This window comes from Natrix helvetica, assembly GCF_964273705.1.
Source record: "Natrix helvetica genome assembly, chromosome: 2".
In the NCBI taxonomy this organism is placed as follows: domain Eukaryota; kingdom Metazoa; phylum Chordata; class Lepidosauria; order Squamata; family Natricidae; genus Natrix; species Natrix helvetica.
In genome coordinates, this window is record NC_138552.1 from 264052457 (window position 1) to 264073157 (window position 20701).

The following is a 20701-nucleotide window of genomic DNA, read 5'->3' on the forward strand; positions in this document are numbered from 1 at the left end:
AAGAGATTCTTAAGTATCAGAATAGGCTGGATCTTGAATTTTCCATTGTGGGGTCTCAGTTAATAGTTAATGTTTAACTTTTGTTTTGTTCTACTTCTGCTCAAGCAACCATGTCAGCTGGAAGACCTCAAAGGCAAAATAATTGCTTCAAAAATTAAACAGATGGGGGAGTATGAGACTATTTGACTTTATGGCATAATTTTGTTTGAAGAGCAGGGGACACCTTCCACACTGAAATGTAGGCAAAGAGATATGACACTCAAACACACACTTGTATAGTTAAATTAATATACTGTTTCTTGCTCCCTGTTAAAAAGTTGCATAATATCTGCAATGCTCATTTAGCTTTATTTTAAGGAATATTTGCCAAATTTTACTTCAATGCATAAATGTTTTTAAGATTGATACATAGCAATTTGATTGATGTAAAGGAAGATAAAGCGATAGCAGGCGGCAATCTCAGGTCATTGGTCATATCTTGAAGACATCCAGGCTGGTAGATGGAGATGGTATTATTTTCCGCTGGCACTATAGAAATGAGATAAAATAATAGTTTGATCATAATAAGTTTAAGGTAAATTCTATTATCTGAACCTGAAAATCTCTCCTGCCCCCCTTCTGCCTTTGAAACACCTGTTCCTCCTCAGGTCAATGCCTTGGAACGCCTTGGATGGCAAAGATGTGTATCCCAATGTGTATCGATTGTGGTATCGTTATAAGAGGAGTGTTTACTTACGGTACACAGCATGTAAATCCATGTCTACAGTCCAATCTGTGAATGTCCTCAGTGCCTTTTGGACAGTTCTCAAGGCATCGTCCTCTTTCACGACGACACAGGCGCTGGGCACTACCTATGAAGAGGAAAAGATTAGACAGGGGAATCTTTATTATTTAGATAGATATTTCCTTCTGAGGCATCACTTTCTTCTACAGAATTGCAGGGTTCCTATGAATTCAGGAAATTCTATCTGATCAAGGAATCCATTTCTACTAATCTCCCTTTAGCAGCCCAATATACCATATATCAACCCAGGTTTTAAGCTTGGCCCAGAGCTTAATTGGCAGGTATGCCTTTATCTATAAAGGTAGTATGGAAGAAAAAAAAATCTGATTCACACCAAAGGAAGACTTTGCTGTGATATACAGTATTTCTCTTCATTATTACTATGGATCCTTGGTTGCTAAGAAACAATCCTGAGTTATCATGGCTGGTTCTGCTGGGTGTTTTGGATGGAGATGTTGAGTGAGAATGGTTTACTTCTTTTAACTTTAACTTTAACTTTTTTTGATTTCTAGACCGCCCCTCTCCCAGAAGGGACTTGGGGCGGTGTACAGTCATATTAAAACAGTAAATATACATAATATAAATATAAATAAATATAGGTGTGGCTGGAGGAGGTAGCAGTAGTTTACTGTACAATAGTTAAAGTTAGATTAAAATTTAAGAATTTAAAATACACTAAAAACACCCCTAAAAACTTTCCCAGAATAAAAATATTTGCCAGGAGGTATAAATGGGACTATAAATGGGCCAGGCCAGCTAATTGAAACAGGTGGGTCTTACGTTTCTGTCGGAAGGAGTGGAGGTCGGTAGTAGTTCTAATATCAGGGGGGAGGTCATTCCAGAGGGTTGGGCCCATCACAGAGAAGGCTCTACTCCTAGGCGCCGCCCGTTGGCATTGCTTGGTGGACAGCACCTGGAGGAGTTCCTCCCTGTGAGAGCGAATTGGTCGCAGGGATGTATGTGGTAGGATGCGATCCCGCAGGTAACTAGGTCCTGTGTCATGGAGCGCTTTGAAGATGGTAATCAACACCTTGAAACGCACCCGAAAAACCACAGGCAACCAGTGCAGCTCGCCCAGGAGAGGTGTTATGTGGGAGTACCTAGTACTCCCCATGATAGCCCGCGCGGCCGCATTCTGAACTAGCTGTAGTCTTCGGGTGCATCTCAAGGGGAGCCCCATGTAGAGAGCATGTTTTGAACTTCAGGATCTGGTTTACCTTTGGCTTTCTTCCTCTTCCGTTAATGCTTCTAATCTCCTCTTGAAAAGTGGAAGATTTGTGACATTTTGCTGCAATATCTGCTCTTTTTTACAAATTGAATATCAATAGATTCACTAAGTAATTAATATTTTTTTTACATTTTTAATCACATCTTTATTTCTTAAAATAACTCAAGGTGGCAAATGTATTTAATACTCCTTCCTCCTCCTATTTCTATGAAAACCAAGTAGCAGTCATAAGACATGATGAAAACTCTTTAATTTCATAGCATATGGAGAGATTTAAACATACTTTCAACTGGGGAACTCTGACCACTAGAGAATTCCTGCAAGCCTGGCACTCTGACAAATTAGCTATCAATAGACACACAGACATAAACAACGTGTATTTATTGTGCAAAAGAGACAACCAACAAGCCAAAAAGGGAACAAAAAGATCAAAACATCTCCCCACCAGCAACCAACATCCATATGATCTTATATTAGCACCAAGCTTAACATCTGACCAACCATCAAGAAGTAAACAATACCCAAATCAAGGAAGCACCAAAAAGTTAACAATAAACAGTACAACCAAAAACCTCCCAAGACCTCTCCTATCAATACTAACAGGGCTAGAATATAAATTGAGAGCAAATTCCATTCCTTACCAATGTTAATTAGTTTGGTAATGAAACAACTGTAAAAAAAGGAGAAGCTGAGAGAATACCAAGGATGCCTTCCCCTATTTTACCACAACATCAGCCCTGTCAGGTGCTTTGTGCTGAGAGAAGTCCAAATTTACCCAGCCAGCTTTCATGCCAAAGGTGGGACTAGAACAGTCTCCTGATTTCTAGCTTGATGCTTCGATCACTACACCAAACTGGTTTTTTACAGCCCCTCAAACACTTCATAATGGTTTTGTTGAGAATTTGGTACACCAAAACTAAAATGACCTACAATAATAAAACCTCCAGTTACGCTTTGTAGAGAATAGTGAATGAATGAATTGGTTTTCCAGTCCCTCCTTGATGCCGTATATCTCCTGGATCTCAAGTTTTAATGCAAAGAAAAATCAATGGCATATTATTCAAATGTTTGAAGGCTTATGTTATCAATAGTCCACAGTGTTCAAAGCGATTTCTTTACATAAATTAAAAGATGTTGAAGATTAACCTACTTTCAGTGATGATCAAACTTGCTCAGAAAGTAGTGAGTTACCAGCCATTTCTCAATTATCAATAATTTAGTTTCTTACCTGGTTCAGACAGGAATGCAAGGAAAAGGAATGCGAACAGCAGAGAAAGGATCTTCATGTTGTGATTGGTTCTGGACCAAATCTTACTCCTGGGATAGGACACATCTCTATATTTATAGAGTTATAATGATTGCATCAAACTGTGAAATATTGCAACTACTCTTAAATGTAATTGGCCTTTTGTATTTCCTTCTATTGAAACACTTTTGAGGGTTAACTTGCAAAAGTCCTTGCAAGACCAAGAGAATTAGTTGAATAGTTACATGGTTCTGCTTATAGATAAAATACTTTGGAATGATAAATGTTTGGCTACATTATTGGTGGTCTGCAGAGCTGACACAACTAGTTACATGCAAATGAATTACTTATCAGGTAGATTAGTTATGTTTGGTTTTAATGAAATGTAGCTACCATCTAAAAATATGCTTACTGAGAAATTCTCTCTCTCTCTCTCTCTCTCTCTCTCTCACACACACACACACACATGCACACACACACACACACACACACAATCTGTCTGTCTGTCTGTATGTCCATCCATCTCTCTGTCTGTTTGTCTGCCTACTCTATTTATCTATCAACTATCCAATCTGTCTGTAATTCATGACCTGGATGTTCGGATTTGGAGACACCTGGATCTCTGTACTCAGCTTTTTGGGGAAAGATGATCTGGTGAAAAATAGAAGATTTAAGGTCTTCACTTACAATGGCAAGGTTCATTGGCCTAATAAGAGAGATTGGGGAGAATGAAAATGATATATGGAGTCACTATGTTATTGAATCCACTCATTTGTCTATGTATCACTTCTATACTATGTGTTATCAAGAAAAGACACACATGGTGAAGTGGTTCATTCAGATGTTAGTTCTTATCAACATAAGAATAGAGGGCTGAATGTCCACTCCAAATGCAAAGAACTGGAGAATCTACATAGATTTTTCAACTTAGTTATACAATTATACTCTTAGACCCAGATTAAACACAGCTGTTTAATATTTGCTTGGGACACCTACAGCTGTGGACTGCCAGTTGAAGGAATATTGTAGTGAGATGAGTGACAAACAGATTTAATAAATAAAAATAAAATGTATTCACCTGGCAGAGCAACAGAGTTATACCATTCAGTGTCAGAATTTCACATTCTTCACATCAGCTCTCTTATTCAACGAGAAGAAAAGTGCTCTAGAAAAGGGACAACATTTCAGGCTGTATTAGACTAGTCCCTCTTTTTTTCTCCTCCCTATGTTTGATACAGTTGCTCCGAGAAAGGATCCGAAGAGTGAGGGATTAGGACAAGAATGGGAAATAAATCTACTTGAAGATGCAACAATTTCTGTATTTCAAGGACTCTGTTGATAAAACTGGGGTGAGCAATCAAGATCACAAAAATGCTGCAGTGAAAAGGCATCAGAGATGGTCCTTCATAGAGTCAAGTAATGGCCTGGTCATTGCAGGTAATGGGCAGGACCTGGGTTATTGATAGTTTCACTGCAATGACACTATCAATTCAGCCACATTTCCCAAACTTTGCCTTGAGGGTGGAGCCCATTTCTTTTTTTATTGTATATGTTTTATTTTTATTTTTTCTTTAACAATCAACATTTTTTGTGGACAGCGCAATGACTGGGTTAATATATTTTTCACATAATGCTAACAGTAATAATACAACTACATATACAGAGTTTTTATCATCCAACTGCTAACCTTAATATGCTCATTATAATTCTAAGATATTCTTTTATATATCAATATATATTATACTATTTTCCCAAATTGTACTTATTTCTTTATTTTTCCAGTTTGTTGGGGTTTTTCTCATTATTTTTAAACAATATTATTCTCTCTTTATGATTTTTATCACTTTCTCCAAAAAAATACAATATGTAAACATCAATACCATTTCTTCATACAGTATACTTTTAACCCTGTAAAATCACTAATATTTTAATATTATAAATATAACTGTTCCACCACATTTTCAATACCTCAATTTTCTGTAAACACCAATAAAACCAATTGTTTGTAAAATTTAATCAGTCTCAAGATTATATTTCTATATCCCCTAAATTTAAGTCCTTTTAAGTTATAGTTTAAGTCCTTAAAAACTATATATTCCAATATATATTTTTCACCCTGTTAATCATAATAATGCATTTAAATATACTTAGTCCTAGTCATCCAGAAATGGGTGGAGCCCATTTCTGTGGAATATGGATGGATAGAGCTTTGCTCTAAAAAGATGAACATGCAAAATCAGAAGTTAATTAACATTATTTGACATTAATAGACCCGTGAGGCTGAAAATGGTAAAATTGGCAGTTCTAGAATGGAAAAAAAATCAACTTAATATTATAGTTAATATTTAATATTGTAGCTGTTTGCTCAAGAACAATAAGTAGAAGGTGATGAAGAAACTGTGGAAGCAAACTTCATCTCTAAAAGTGTCTTGAGACCTAGAAACAACATGTTTGTTGTAATCTTGCCGTAATCCAAGAAATGGCCAATTACCTTGTGTAATGAGTGTGTGCAGCAAGGGTAAAGAGGAAACCTCAGGGACAAACTGACTCGATGTTTAGAAATCACATTAAGTAAGATAATGGAAAGTGAATCCATTGTATAAGAGGGCACAATGTTTGGATGGTTTTCTTCTGTATTAGGTTTTATGATTCCATATATTTTACTACTCTTTTAATATTAGCAATCCTTTGCTAAGGAATATGGCTTGATAATTGGATGTGACAGCACAGAGGTAACAGATCAAAGTGATTCAACAAGTCATTTTTGCTTTTAGCATTTTTATTATCTTGAGTTTTTAATCATTCAAAAGATGGAACTTGTATAAAGTTTCATGAGAACATTTTTACACATCCTATTTCCACCTGCAATCCCTCACATTTTAATTCACCGAGTTAACATTTTCTGTTCACTCTCTGCAGTACTGAGAAGATGTTGTGGTGCTTCTTTGTCCAAGAAGGGGGCAGTTTTAAACCTGAAATGTTCTTCATCCAATTAACCTATAGAAGAGTGAATTCCCTTAGTGGGTTCTAAAAAAGCTCTGATAGAAAACTGACAAACAAAACAGTGTGACAGAACATACACTGAAAACCTCAGAACGCAAACATGTGACCAAATGATCTCTCCTCAATACTGTATATTCTCTCCCCCCTTTTTCTGGGTGCCACTCCTTTTGCTGGAGAGGCCCTAAATCAAACTTGCATTTAAGAGTGCCTTCCTTTAAGAATTATGAGCCCTTCAAAATAGATCAGACTAGGAATCAGACAGGCAGTGCAATACAACTTGAATTATAATTTATTTATTTATATACCACCTTATTATTATTTTTACAAATAACTCCTGGCAGCAAATATACAATATCCTCTTATTTTCCCCACAACAACAAGCCTGTGAGATTAATTGGTCTGAGAGACAGTAACTGACCGAAGGTCAACCAGTAGGCATTTATAGATATAATGAAACTAGAGCTCCCACACTCCTACTTTCTAGCCTGTTGCCTTGACCACTAGACCAGTTGGGATGTCCAGAGTGAAAAGAAATCAAATTGTATAAGATTATTTGAAGTGACTAAAGATCAATATTGTTAGAAGTATAAGAAAGGAACATAAATTTGGTTTATTTGATCAAGGTGAAAATGGCAAACTTTTATGGGCCTTTGCTGATATCAGGACTCAAATGATGAGATTTTATAGATTTGTTTATAGTTAAGAGATGTGGTGGTAAAATCCCAGATTCAAAAGGTCCTGAATACGAAAACCACTCAGTCTTGTCTGGTTTCTGAGTGATTTCATCCTTCTTGTCCTATTACATTGCCTATTTGTAATAGTACCTGAAGAAAGTTCATTTTTCTTCTGTTCTCTTTTGTTTCAGGTTGGTCTGAGGAATTTTATGTTGACTTTCTTCCACCAGGAAAAAAGAGGTCTATCCAATATAACTATTTTATACGTGAGAGACAAAGATAAGGAGAGAGATAGAGACAGAAGCAGACACACAGAGAGAATTTGTGATCTAATTCCCAAAACTGATTTCTGCAGTGCATTTTCTAGGATCCTCCATAGATATTGAGTCATCAGATGGAGGGATATATATTTTTAGTAGTACTCCATGGGGTTTTACTTAATACATTTATTTATATATTTATCTTTTGTCTTTTATTGAAAGGTCTTAATATTTTAGGATTTTCTTTGTATTATTTCTTCCCAAGCAACCACATCAGCTGGAATGTCTTTTCTTGGTTCAATTTGTTTCTTTGTCTTTGTCTTTGTGTTAGTCCTTTTTATTTTTATATTTTGCATTTTCTTTGGCAATTAAAAAAAAGCATTTATTTATTTTAAAAATTTCAACAAGCAACTGGACTGGACTTCTTTGGGTTTTTTTCCCTTGAGAATGTTTCACTTTTCATCCAAGAAGCTTCATCAGTTCTGACTAAATGGCTGGATTCCACAATGGAGGTCAATGGCAATTTAATTACTTCAGTAAATTAACAAATAGAAAGAGAAGAGACATTCTGTGTGACTTTATGACACAATCTATGGTTGGAGAGCAGGACTTGTCTTCCAAGCTGAAATGTATTCAAAGAGATATGGATGCACACATGTACGCACAAACATTCTTGTAGTCACCTGAATATAACGCCCCACATCCCTCTTAAAGAACTCACACAACAAATACAACACAGTTGTTGCATTTCAAGGGCATAAACATGTTAGAATCTGATAGATAGCAATTTAATTTATATAAAGAAAAAATAAAGCAATAGGAACTTTAACTTTAACTTTTATTTGATTTCTAGACCGCACCCTCTCCCAGAAGGGACTCGGGGCGGTGTACAGTCATATTAAAAACAACAAATATACATAATATGAATATAAAATAAATATAGGTGTGACTGGAGGAGGTAGCAATAGTTTACTGTACAATAGTTAAAGTTAGATTTAAGATTTAAAAATTAAAAAATTTAAAAAATACATTAAAAAAACACCCCTAAAAACTATCCTGGGATAAAATATTTGCCAGGAGGTATAAATGGGACTATAAGTGGGCCAGGCGAGCTAATTGGAACAGGTGGGTCTTAAGTTTCTGTCGGAAGGAGCGGAGGTCGGTAGTAGTAGCTCCCGCTCCGAGGACCTAGTGACTGCCTGGAATAGGGCGACGACTGGGGCCTTGGACCGGGTTGCGCCTTTGACGTCTCACCTGGACTACTGCAATGCTCTCTACATGGGGCTTCCCTTGGGACGCATCCGGAGACTGCAGCTAGTTCAGAACGCAGCCGCGCGGGTTATTATGGGGAGTACACGTTACTCCCACGTAACACCTCTCCTGCGCGAGCTGCACTGGCTACCTGTGGCCTTTCGGGTGCGTTTCAAGGTATTGATCACCATCTTTAAAGCGCTCCATGGCATAGGACCTAGTTATCTGCAGGATCGCATCCTACCACACTCGTCCCTGTGACCTATCCGCTCACACAGGGAGGGGCTCCTCCTGGTGCCATCCGCTAGGCAATGCCAGCGGGCGACACCTAGGAGTAGGTCCTTCTCTGTGATGGGCCCAACCCTCTGGAACGACCTCCCCCCTGACATTCGAACTACCACCGACCTCCGTTCCTTCCGTCAAAAGTTAAAGACTCACCTATTTCAATCAGCTGGCCTGGCACTTTCTTAGTTTTACCTCCCGGGGATTTATTTTAATTGGGTTTGGGGTTTTAATTGGGATGTTTTTAGGTATTTATTTCTTGTACAGTCTATCTCCCCCTCTAAATGTATTTTAAATGTATTTTATTGTTATGACTGTATTTTATTTGCATTGACTGTACACCGCCCCGAGTCCCTTTTTGGGAGAGGGGGCGGTCTAAAAATCTAATAAATAAATAAATAAATAAATAAATAGTTCTGATATCGGGGGGGAGGTCATTCCAGAGGGTTGGGCCCATCACAGAGAAGGCTCTACTCCTAGGCGCCGCCCATTGGCATTGCTTGGTGGACGGCACCCGGAGGAGTCCCTCCCTGTGAGAGCGAATTGGTCGCAGGGATGTATGCGGTAGGATGCGATCCTGCAGGTAACTAGGTCCTGTGCCATGGAGCGCTTTGAAGATGGTAATCAACACCTTGAAACGCACTGAAAAACCACAGGCAGCCAGTGCAGCTTGCGCAGGAGAGGTGTTATGTGGGAGTACCTAGTACTCCCCATGATAGCCCGCGCGGCCGCATTCTGAACTAGCTGTAGTCTTCGGGTGCATCTCAAGGGGAGCCTCATGTAGAGAGCATTGCAGTAGTCCAGACGGGACATCACCAGCGCATGAGTGACTGTGCATAAGGCGTCCCGGTCCAATAGGGGGCGCAATTGGCGCACCAGGCGAACCTGGTGGAACGCCCCCCTTGCCACTGCTGCCACATGGTCATCCATCGACAGCCGGGCATCTAGGAGGACGCCGAAATTGCGTGCCCGTTCCACAGGAGGCAGTTGCTCGCCCCCTATGGCCAGCGATGGGATCCACTGGTTGAACCGAGGCGCCGGTAACCACAGCCACTCTGTCTTGGAGGGGTTGAGCCTGATCTGTTGTCCCCCATCGAGACCCGAACGGCTTCCAAACACCGGGACATCATTTCGACAGCCTCGTTGGGGTGGTTTGGGGTGGAAATGTACAGCTGAGTGTCATCAGCGTACAGGTGGTATCCAACCCCAAAACCACGGATGATCTCACCCAGTGGCTTCACATATGTGTTGAACAGAAGGGGCGAGAGGACCGACCCCTGCGGCACCCCACAAGTGAGTGACCTCAGGGTCGACCTCTGCTCCCCTGCCAACACACATTGCTTCCGGTTGGAGAGGTAGGAGCCGAACCACCGTAAAATGGTGCCCCTAACTCCCATCCCCTCCAGCCGGCGCAATAGGATACCATGGTCGATGGTATCAAAAGCCGCTGATAGATCTAATAGGACCAGGATAGAGGAACAGCCCCTATCTCTGGCCCTCCAGAGATCATCAACCAACGTGACCAAGGCCGTCTCTGTGCTGTGACCGGGTCGGAAACCGGACTGGCGCGGGTCTAGATAGTTGGTTTCCTCCAGGTGCCGTGGGAATTGCTGTGCCACCACACTCTCTACAACCTTCGCTAAGAAGGGAAGGTTGGAGACAGGACGATAATTAGCTAGTTCCATCGGGTCCAGGGAAGGCTTCTTGAGTAGCGGCCTCACCACCGCCTCTTTCAAGGTGGCCGGTAAGGACCCCTCGCCCAATGAAGCGTTCACTAGACCCAGGAGCCAGCCTCGTGTAACCTCCCAGGATGCCAGTACCAGCCAGGAGGGTCACGGGTCCAATAAACATGTAGTGGCTCGCAGCCGCCCACGTAACCTGTCCAAATCCTCGGGGGCAACAGAGTCAAACTCCTCCCAGTGTGGTCCCTCAAGACTCGCTTCTGATGTCTCCTCTGGTCCACTGAAGGGGGCCCATCCACTCCGGATCTGAGCGATTTTGTCCTGCAGATATTCCCCAAACTCCTCTGCTCTGCCCTGTAAAGGGGCTTCCCGTGGCCTCTGTGATAAGAGGGAGCGGGTCACCCTAAACAGAGCGGCAGGGCGGTTATCGGCGGACGCAATAAGAGCGGCACAATGTCTATGTTTGGCCGCTCTTAGTGCCACAAGGTAGGTCCGTGAATAGGCTCTTACCTGTGTTCGGTCAGATTCGGAGCGCGAGGATCTCCACCTGCTCTCTAGGCGTCTCCTGTGGCGTTTCATCACCCTTAGGTCCTTGGTAAACCAAGGAGCCAGGGTGGTTCGTTGCCGCAGGAGAGGCCGCAAAGGCGCAACCCGGTCCAAGGCTCCAGCAGCCATCCTATTCCAGGCGGCCACTAGGTCCTCCGTCCGAGAGCGGGTCAGGGCTACAGGAAGTGGCCCAAGCTCCGTCTGGAACCTATCCGGTTCCATCAGGCGCCTGGGGCGGAACCATCTTGGACAGGAAGAAGGGATGTCATATTATTGGCCAGATCTTGAAGATATCAATGGGTGGCAGATGGAAATAGCATTGTTTTCCAGGGAGCCTATGGAAATGAGGTAAATAATAGGATGATTAAAGTGGGTGTAAGGTATTTTCTTCCAAAGGAACCACAAAATTCTCTTCTACCCTTCTTTTTTTACAGTATTTTCTTTGAAACCCTTTTCCCGTTCACATCACTGCTTTGCAATGATTTATGAATGCAAACAATATCAGGCAGAGTATCTCAATAAACATCTGTGGCATCTATACTAGAAGAGATCTTTCTTACTGTCTACAGCACCTGCATCCCTTTGGACAGTCTAATTTCCCAAGGTCTTTGATAGTGAGTAGAACACTGAATGGAAGCAATTGGTTTGTTCTCCACGATGTTAAATTAGTCTGTCATAAGTTGAATATTTACACCCCCATTCTTTGAGTCTCTTGGCACAACCACATCACCAATGAGGAAATTTTGCAGCAGAGTCGATTCAGAAAGTTGGAGGCCATTGTGATGGAATGTTCCATGTACCTGGCAGGCCAAATTCTTTGATTGCCAGACCATTGATACCCAATATTATCAGATCATCCTTCTTTATTAGCATAGGTATAATAGTATGCACAATAGCATCTCTCATTTTTTGGCTCTCTCTCTCTCTCTCTCTCTCTCTCTCTGTCTGTCTCTCTGTCTATATCATGTCCTAAGTAACCACTACAGTAAATAGAGGGGGAATAATGAGATTGTGTGAAATTATAGCATAATATGTACTTGTAGAGCAGGTAACACCTTCCAATGGGAAATTAAGAGGATCCTTTAGGAGTCAGGTATGGAGGTTGGTGGTAGTGTGCAATGGGTGGGAAGTGGGTTAAGGAAACATTCCTGACAATGAATGGAAAAGTTGTTATCCAGCCACATCTCTTAAGTTTTGCCTTGAGGGTTGGAGCTTATTTCTGTGGACTACAGATGACCCCCTCCCCTTCAAATAGCCTTGATACGGACTTCATAAAAGTTGAACATGAAAAATTATAAATCAATTAACCACATGTACAGTAAATAGTAGCAGACCAAGTGAGACTGAAAATTGTAACATTGGCAGCTTTGGAAAGAAAGGAAAGCAATATTTAATAATGTAGTTCTTTGCTAAGAAACCACAGAAAGCGGTTAATGGGGCAACTGTTTAAGTCAGCTGCATCTCTAAAAGTGTCTTGAAACCTCTAAATAATGTTGAAGTCCTGCTATTACCCAAGAAATGGACAATTACCTTAAGTAATGAGAGGGTGCAGGATGAGGAAACCTCAGATACAAACTGTCTTGGTCTTTGGTAATCAAATTAAGCCTTGTAAAGAATAAGAAAATAAATGGGGACTATGACTTACATTTAGGTTTAGAAATAATTTAGGACCACTGTTTGAAAAGAAGCACTGTTTGCCTACATTTCTCTGTGAAGAAATATTATATTGATATTATTCAACAGTTGTTAAAAAGTTATTTGAAGTGACCAGGGCTTTTATTTATTATTTATGCTGATGACATTGTGGCAACCAAAACTGGATGCCGTATTCCAAGTGTGGCCTTACCAAGGCATTATAAAGTGGTATTTACACTTCATGTGATCTTGATTCTATCCCTCTGTTTATGCAGCCTAGAACTGTGTTGGCTTTTTTGGCAGCTACAGCACACTGATGGATCATTTTTAAGTGATTTATTTATTTATTTTATTATTCATGCTTCTAGACCGCCCCCTCTCCCAAAAAGGGACTCGGGGCGGTGTACAGTCCATGCAAAATATATCAAAATACAATAAAAATTGAATATGTACAGTTGGAATGGAGGAGGTAAAAATGGAATTAAAAGAACTGTACAAAGCAATATATATAAATATAGGATTTTGAACCCCTAAAACACACACAATAAGTTAAAAACAATACCCCTAAAATAACCAGTTAATACATTTGCCAGGAGGGACAGTTGTAATTATGCCAGGCCTGCTAATCGGAACAGGTGAGTCTTCAATTTTTGCCGGAAGGAGCGGAGGTCAGTAGTGGTTCTAATGTCGGGGGGGAGGTCATTCCAGAGGGTTGGGCCCATCACAGAGAAGGCCCTACTCCTTGGTGTCGCCCGTTGGCATTGCCTAGTGGACGGCACCAGGAGAAGTCCCTCTCTGTGTGAGCGAATTGGCCGCAGGGATGTATGTGGGAGGATGCGATCCCGCAAGTAACTAGGTCCCGCAAGTAAATTGTCCACTAGGAGTCCAAGATTTCTCACAGTTACTACTATTGAGCGGGATACCACATATACTGTACTTGTTCATTTAGTTTTCTTGCCTAAATGTAGAACCTTACCTTTTCACCAATGAATTTAATTTTTTAGATGTTTGTTACTGAGACTCATCATTCCATAAATGTTACTGCTGAGACAGATTTTGTGTATTGTCAGTTGTTTCTTGGGAATTTGGCTTGGTAATTGCAGTGATGTCCTAGAGGCAATAGATGAAGGTATTTCAAGAAGTATTTTGTGCTGTTAGCATTTTTTATTATCTTGAGTTTTTTTCGCCCAAACTGGTAGGGGAAAAATGCTTTAAAAATGGAAATAAATCTTCCGACGATTGCGTGGCTCACAGCTGAGCTCTGTGATCTTTGGAAGCTTTTTTTTTTACTAGCAGTTCACAGAACCAAGGACAATCGTCCCTACCGGTTCGGCTGCCCCCATTTATTCCCTGCCTCCCGAGTCCAGCTGATTGGGAGGAAATGGGGATTTTGCAGTAACCTTCCCCTGGAGTGGGGTGGGAATGGAGATTTTACAGTATCCTTCCCTACCATGCCCACCAAGCCACGTCCACAGAACCGGTAATAAAACTTTTTTGAATTCCACTACTGTACCAGATCATGTAAATAGAAGACTCTTTTTTTTTAAACAAAATTTTTATTGATTTTTTTAAAAAAATAAACAAGGAAAGGGGTAGTGGAATAAGTTACAAATTTTGGCAGTTACAATGCAGTAGGTGGTCCTTCCCCCCATACTCATACATTTCATTTATTAATGCATTAGATTATTACAAATTGATGGTATTTTGTCAGCATATAAACTTTTATCTTCTAATAATTTCAATCACTTTACATCAAACATATTTTCTTGTTCATTTTTGTGATCTGAGTTTTCTCGATGTTGCCCCTTCTCCCCCCGCCAGCAGAGCTCCTGCCCCTCCCGTGTCTTGTGTGTCTGGTGTAGTGTCATCAGGCTTATCTAGGAGGGCTCTATTTTTTTCCATAAAGGCCTGAGCCTCTATAGTTGTATTAAATCTAACTCTTGTATCCTCCCAGAAAATTAGCATACCTTCAGGCTTCAGCCATCTGAACCACACCCCTTTCTGGTATAATTTCTTTGCTAGTAGCGAATAGTTTTTTCTTCTCTCTCTCACTTTCTTAGGGATCTGTTTCAGAATGGCTATTTCTCTATCCTGGTATTTTAGTGCTTGCCCCCTTTGTGCACTCAGAATCTCATCTCTTGTAGTCTTTCTAAGGAATTTAATGTGTGCCTCCCTTGAAACATTGTGTGTTCTAGCGTATGCAGAGTTTACTCTATAAACCAGGTCCATATCCCACCCCATCTGTTGTTTGTCTTTTTTAATGTATTCAGCCAAAAGGTTTGTCATAATGTCACTTAAATCTTCATCATCTGCCTCAATCACATTTTGAAACCTAAGAAAAAAGGACATTCTTTCAAATTCCATTTTTATCTGGTGGTTCTCTAGCTCTTGCTTCCCTTACTGCACTCCTCCCACCTCCCCCCTCATGTCAGCCATCTCCTCCTCCAAAAGATCCAGTCTCTGTGAATTATTAATCGCCCGGTCTTGGTTCTCTCTAAGCTGCTCATTCATCTCCTTAAACTGATTTTTTAAATCCTCCTGTCCCTTTAAAATCTGTTGAAACATCTGCTGAAAGTCCACCTCAGAAGGCTTGGGCTGAAGCAGGGAGGTTAAAGTCTGTTGTCTGCTGGGGCTGGACGCTGAAGATGTCAAAGCCCGGCTTCCCTGGGGGTGGTCTTTTGGGTGGCATTATAATGAGCAAAGAGATAACAATGTCAATGCAGAGAGGAAACAATTAGGGAGGAAAACTGCCAAGGAGGTTACGAGGCAGAGAGTCCAAGCAGATAGGAACCTTTTCTGTATTCAACTCCTGGCAATAAAGTAATAAAGTCCTTTGTTCCAAGCCCAGACTCCAATGTAACAAGAGATTTGTCTGAGTGCCACGGAGACAAAGACAATATGCCTGGAGTTATTATGGGTGGAGTCACGTTTCAGTGTCTATGAAGACGATGAAAGTGTGCCATCTTGCCCTGCCAGCTCTGGGATCAGAAGGCAAAGACCAAAAGTTTTCAAAGTTTTCAGATCATCACCTCATTTACACAATTGCAGTCCAAAATCTGCCTTTGCTACGAGCGTGATTTCGTTGCATGGCTCTCCCCCCCCCCTTTGGGGGCAGAGAGCAAAACCGTTTAAAGCCGCTTGTCCAAGGGGGGGAAAAATCCCCCTCCCTCCAGTCACGCTTCTCCAAAACAAGTTGAAAGTCAGTTTTAAAAAGCTGGCAATTTTTTTTCCTTTCAGCCAAGTAAGGGAATGGGGGAAAGTTTCCACCTCACCACACGGCAGCTGCGTCCTTCAAATCTTGCTTTCTTCCAGCTGCCTTATCCCGAAGACGCCGTGGCGCCTCCCCTCTTGCCTCCCGGTGCCTAGGGCGATGCGGGGAGGCCCCCCCAGCCGCTGCCGACACGGGGGACTCCCCGCTATGCCGCCCCCTCGGCAGGAGCCCCTCCAGGGTGTCCTGTGCCCCCCAGATCAGTGGGGAGCCCACCAGGAGTGCATGGGGCAAGCAATGCCTGCCCGTCGGGATCCGCAGGCAGAACCGGAAATCTAAATAGAAGACTCTTAACTGTCAGTAATTATTCGAAATAAATAATTATTTATTTATAATTGGGGGTATTGGGCATATTTAATGAAATTCTGAAAATCTGTATAGGGATTATAGTAGAGAAAAACAAAGACAGGTAAAAGAAAGAGGCCACTCTTTTAGCTACATGCTTTTCTCTCATTGATGTAGACAATAGTAATGCTTATTGGTTAATACTGCTTTTTAGATGATTGCTTTATGTCAAAAATTCTGTTTATATATAGCACTAGAGATCAAACAGAATGTACAGTCACCATGTACTTTACTGTTTAACTGTTTAACTGTAACAGGAAACAGGAAAATTTACTTAGAACAAAAAGGACATATTGATATGCCATAGACATACCATAGATCCAAACCTGTATCTACTGACTGAATACTACTGTAGTTGTTGCATAAAAATACAACAAAACTGTATTCCGACACTTTACTTGCTAGCTTTTAACATACTGTATCTTTTGTGATATTTTCCATAAATAGTTCCCCAGGTTTAGGGAGGCTCTTTCCCTTGTAAGTTTCATGATTTGCCAGTCCAAAAGTTAGCTAGCAAAATATACCTGGATGGGATAGCAGGGACAGTACAAATAATAAACCAGGAATTTATTGTGATCAAGATATAACAGTGATATGACATATTGCCTTCTAGAGAAGCTTTTGTAGAATCCTAAACAGAACCATTTAATCTGATGGTAGGCATTCTTAGAAGTGCACCTAACAAAGAAAAGCAATCTCTAGGTTCTTTGAATGCCACCCTGTACTGAGTCAATGGATTCACGGTTTTGTAAGCTTCCAGGACAATTCAGGATGGTTTGGTGGGTGGGGTGGCTTTCTTAACATTCTACTACCCAAGAAAAAGTGACCTCCACTTTCAATACTCACCCCAAATTTTACCTCCAAAACTAACCTTTCAGGATCCATCTCCACCGTGTCCCTATTCTATCCTCACAGACAATCTTTGCCTCTAAGAGTGGGAACATTCTAGCAGAAGAGAAGACATAACAACATTTGACAATGTTGTAAGTAATGAATTCCTTTGAAATTTCCACCTCTTCTCATGATCCTGGTCCATGCCCTGGCCTCAGACTCTGAATCTAATGTTGAAGTTGCCACTCCAGGAGAACCTGTGGAATGTCAGCGTCAGAAGACACCAAGCCGAAAATTACATGAGGCTAATAAAAAATAGGATCCACCTGAACAACCGGAGCAGTCAGGAGCTTTACATACTTTCCAAGTCTCAGAATCAGGAAAGTGGAGAAAAGAAGAGAGCAGAAATGCCCTATGAGGTTGTCCCGCAATGCTCTTCCAAAAAGGCAACTGGAATTTGTTGCTTTTTTCTTTGAAAACATTTTGCTTATCCGTGAAGATGATAAGGGTGAGAAGCAAAATGGTTTCAAAGAAAACCCCAAGAAAGTGCAGTTGCCTTTTGAAAAAGAACCTTTGGGACAATTGTGACCTAGATGATTGAGAATCTCCATAGATATAGGATCCTCTGATGTTTTGCCAAGCAAGGAAGTAAATCACTTGATTATAAGAGCTGTTTGCAGACCCATGATCCTTGTTATCTGGCTCTTGTGTGATGTTGATACTGTCCATAATATTCTGAATTTGGACTGACTGACAACCCTGTCCAGGCTCCTAGGACCTTGGATTAGATTTGGAAAATTCCTCTGTGTGCTCCTGTTAAACAAAATGCTGGGAAACAAAGATTTTGCTTCCTGAACACTTTGGGATGTATCCTACAAAATCATGGAAATAACCTGTAATTTTACATTGTACTTTTACATGTAATTTACATAATCTGCTGGCTCCCTCCCTGTGGATCCTCATGGAGATAAGATTGGTCCCAATTTTGATATTCTTTCACAAGGCCCTGAAGACCTTCTTTTGCCAATGGACCAGGGGAGCCCAGAGTGGGAAGGAGCCGATCCAACGGCTCATTTGATTGTTATTACCAAGGGAGTGGGGGAGGGGGATATTGCTTTTTTATTGTTTTGGTATTTGGGCTCTTTTCCTTGTAAACTTCCCGAGGCCACTGAGAAAGACATTTTCTTAAATAATTAAATAAATAAAAAGTATGCCAATTATAGACTTGCTATAGGATGATGGTGAAAGTCTCACCAATGTTCTGATTCATTTGTGGTGAGTACACCCTTAAGCCTCAAAGACACACCATGGATTCTTAAGAAAGCATATGAACTGCACTTTGGTTGTAAAACTGGTGATCAAAACAAAGCCTGGACTCCTCACATTTATTGTGTAAAAAGTGTTGTTGATCTTAAGCTTGGCACAAAGGAACTTGGAAGTCTATGCCATTTGCTGTCCTGATGATATGGCGATAATATAATGTTCATGTGACAGATTGTTATTTCTGTCCGACTAATGTTGGTGGCTTCTCTGCTAAAAATAAGAAGTCAATTAAATAGCCCAATTTGCCTTCAGCTATAAGACCAGTGCTACATGACGACTATCTGCCAGTTTTGAAGCCACCAAAGAAATGGAGCTTAGAAGGAAGGGATGAAGATGCTGCAGTTCACTAGTCAGGCACGGACAGGGATAATGATCTAGATTTTTGAACTGTGTGTTTTTGCTGAGCCTCATCTCATAACACAATCAGAGTTAGTGACCTGGTCAGGGTATATCAAAATCAAAAGCAGAGCTAATCAGTTCAAGACTACAAAGATGCTACAGCCAGGTATGAAAATGTCTGTCTTTTGAAGCTGCCACGTTGATTAAAAAATTATTGCAACAGATTGGTCCTTGTTTTCCATACTGACATAGATAGTTTGTTATTATTATTTATTAAATGTTTATGCTGCCAATCTATTCTACAAAGTGACTGCACAGTTTTTCTCACCTTTGGGTTGTCAGCATGGATGACTGGAATGGCTACTTTTTATTGATTTATCAGCGTTAAACTTAGGGCTCTCTTGTTACACAACTGCAATGTACACTCTTCAGTACCTATTGGTGATGCTACAAATATGAAAGAAACAAATAAACACAAGGGACTGTTGATGAAGCACTTCTAGTATATCAAATATGACCGTTGAGATCTAAAAGGAGTGGGCCTACTTCTTGGAATGCAGCTCATATATACTAAGAAAGAGTCCAGAGAAGAACAACTAATATGATAAGAAGTTGGAGGCTAGAGGTCTGGAGACTAAACTGTACAATGACCATTTAAGAGAACTAAATATGTCTAGCTTTATGAAGAGAAATATTAGTGATGATAAGGTAGCTGCCTTTCAATACTTGAGCGGCTGACACAGTGAAGGGGGGGTTGACTTATTTCCTAAAGCTGTTTATGGCAGAACAAAAAAATAATTGGTGGAAGATTATCAAAGAGAAATCCAACCTTCATATTAAGCAAGCATTTGTCCAAAATGATATAGGGTCACCTGCTCGAGCAGAGGGTTGGACTAGAAGATCTTTAATGTCCCCTTGAACTCAGTTATTCTATGTTGTATTTCTGTGTCACTTTATGGCATAATGTCTGATTGAAGAATAGGGAATGTCTTCCACACTGAAATATAAGCAAAGATAAATACATGCACATGTTTCCATTTGGTCCCATGAATATAATGCCCCAAGCCCCTCTTAAACAAATTGTACAATATCTCCAATGCTCATTTAGCTTTCTTTCAAGGAATATTTGCCAAAATTTACTTCAATTCATAAATATTGTGGAGTTTGATAGATAGCAATTTGATTTATATATAGAAAATAAAGCAAAACACGCAGCAAAACAAGCAGGGATATTAGGTAATTGGCCAGATCTTAAAGATCTCCATGGTGGATGGAGACGGCGATGGCATTATTTTCTCCATCTGGTACATAAATGACATGAAATAAAAGATTGTTCAAAGTGGGTATAAAGTGTTTCCCATCACCTGACCCAAAGTCACCCAGCTGGCATCAAATCATCCAATTTGTAGACTGATGCATGAACCACTACATCCCACCTGCCTCTCTCCCCAGACTTAAGGTTAAATTTTTCTTCTTTTTTCTCTTCTGATTTTATCTGTGTTATGTATTATTCCTGCTTTATTGACAGGAATAATATATGAATTTCAATAAACTTCTAGTGACTGAATGAGTGATTGTGTGAAGGAAAGGTTTTAAATACTGAGATGGTAGGTTTGTGAATAATCCGTGGATGGAAAACAATTTATCCTTATGTCAGTACAAGCTTTTATTCCACTGTAAATAGCAAGCCTATCAAGCATTTGAGTTTCCATTTTCATTTTGGGTGAGTGGATATTTCTCCTTCCTCCATCTAGTTCCCTCAATATCTTGCAGTAATTTGGGCTGTAAGAGAATGACTGACCCAAAGTCACCCAGATGGCTTCCGGCCTAAGGCAGGTCAAGAAAATCCAGGACTCCAATTTGTAGCCTGATGCATGAACCACTACATCCCACCTGGCTCTCTCCCCAGATTTAAGGCTATTTTTTCTTCATTCTTACCTTCTGATACTATCCACATTATGTATTATTCCTGCCTTATTGACAGGAATTAGACCTAAGTTCAAT

The 20701-nt window shown here is 40.6% G+C and overlaps 1 long non-coding RNA gene across 2 annotated transcripts in view; it reads right to left on the bottom strand.

Annotated features, from left to right (window-relative positions):
* Positions 1-357: 357 nt before the first annotated feature.
* LOC309385910 overlaps positions 358-20701 on the bottom strand; it is a 41319-nt gene continuing 20975 nt past the window's right edge. Inside the window, exons 1-3 of one of the 2 annotated variants that reach the window (XR_014174316.1) lie at positions 3241-3312; positions 737-851; positions 358-528 (exon numbers count right to left, since the gene is read on the bottom strand). This is a non-coding gene — a long non-coding RNA (uncharacterized lncRNA). Of the gene's footprint in view, positions 529-736; positions 852-3240; positions 3313-20701 lie in introns of those variants that run through there. The other variant, XR_014174315.1, reaches the window with a different exon arrangement.